Source organism: Lathyrus oleraceus, chromosome 4, assembly GCF_024323335.1.
Source record: "Lathyrus oleraceus cultivar Zhongwan6 chromosome 4, CAAS_Psat_ZW6_1.0, whole genome shotgun sequence".
NCBI lineage: Eukaryota > Viridiplantae > Streptophyta > Magnoliopsida > Fabales > Fabaceae > Lathyrus > Lathyrus oleraceus.
The window spans coordinates 206,742,722-206,744,399 of record NC_066582.1 but is presented as its reverse complement, the minus strand read 5'-3'; positions in this window follow the sequence as shown (position 1 = coordinate 206,744,399).

The window sequence follows — 1,678 nt, the reverse complement described above, 5'->3', positions numbered from 1 at the left end:
AGGCGCATTCAATCATTGATTACAACCTGATTTACTTATTTTCCAAGAAGATCTAACCAGCTGTCATGAGAAGATTTGGTTGGAAAATAGATTTAGGCTTTTCAAGATGTCCAAGCCTAGCTGAAAGCTTCTATAAAAAGGGACTTAGAAAACCTGTTTGAATACACAACCAATACTGAGCGAAATATAGAGAGAGAGCTATGGTTTGTGTTTGTTTAGTCGTGAGACTTGTAAGCCATTCAAGTCATCCATTGATGATTGAATTGGTCTGATTTGTGGTTGTAATCTGTCACTCTAAAGTTGTTAAGCAAGAGTGTGTGTCTACTTGATCAAAGCTGTGAAGCAAGATCTAGTGTGTGTCTACTTGATCAAAGCTGTGAAGCAAGATCAAGTGTGTGTCTACTTGATCAAAGCTGTGAAGTAAGATCAAGTGTGTGTCTTCTTGATTGAAACTGTGAAGTAAAATCAAGAGTGTGTTATTGAAAAGTGTTTTCTTTTCTCAAGGGATTGTTGTTTAAGATCATAGGTGTGATTGTAGGGAAGTGAGTGGGTTCTCATATCTAAGAGTGCTTAGGTAGAAATTGCACGGGTAGAGATTAGGTGAGAAAGACTGTAACTTGATAAAGTGTACGGAGAGTCTTTGAACTGATTTTATTTTAGTGAATTTCCTTCCTGGCTTGGTAGCCCCCAAATGTAGGTGAGTTGGACCGAACTGGGTTAACAATTGCTTGTATATCTTGCATTACTATTCTCTATCTTTATTCTGTTTGCATTACTCAGATATTAGTGTCGTGACATTACCTTCGACATCTCATATCTGATACTAGAATTTCAACAGTCTTCCTCGTGAGTAAACAATAAGGATAGCAAATCAACTTTTATTAATCTATAAGGGATTTTAGGTTAACCCACACAAGGGATGACAACCATATAATTGATAAAACACAAATGCTAGCACCAGACTCTTTAGGAAGCTAATGATGTATTAATCTTTCTGCGCTCGCTAGGGAGGCAACTTGAATACTGATGAAGAGGATATAAGAATGCCAGAATATGAACAAATGTCTTACCCTTTGGTGATCATACTATCCTTGGGAAAGCACTGAGGACATTCCACTTATCTTTTCAATCATTGTGAATGTTCACTTTGTTTAGAAATAGTTTATTTATGAAAACTTTATTTGTTTAAAATATTCATCAATTAAAACATGCAAACATTTTTTAAATAGAAACAAATAAGAGTGCAAAGAAATGGATAAAGGCTCAAATTTATTTAAGAGAATGGTAGTTCGCAAATGGCGAGACTCCATGGATCTTTACAAATTTGAAATTGGTGATATACATGGAAAATGGCTACATTGAACATAATGACCGTTTCTCCACCAACTCCGAATCCACTGTATTTGAAACTTCAGTTGATGATGACTGAGCGAGAATCTTTGACAGATGACAGCTGTAGAACAAAGTCTTGTCAGGATGCAATTACTTGCCAAATCCCTAATTTTTGCCTAGATTGCCCCAAGTGGGGTACACAATCTAGCGGGATATATATTCATCATTTTTTTTCATGTCTCTGGCTTTTGCCTGGATCACCCTTTCGGGTTTTCAATCCACTGAGACGCTCATTTTTGCCTAAGCCGCCCTTTCGGGTTTTCAACTTAGCGAGCTATTCTGTTTT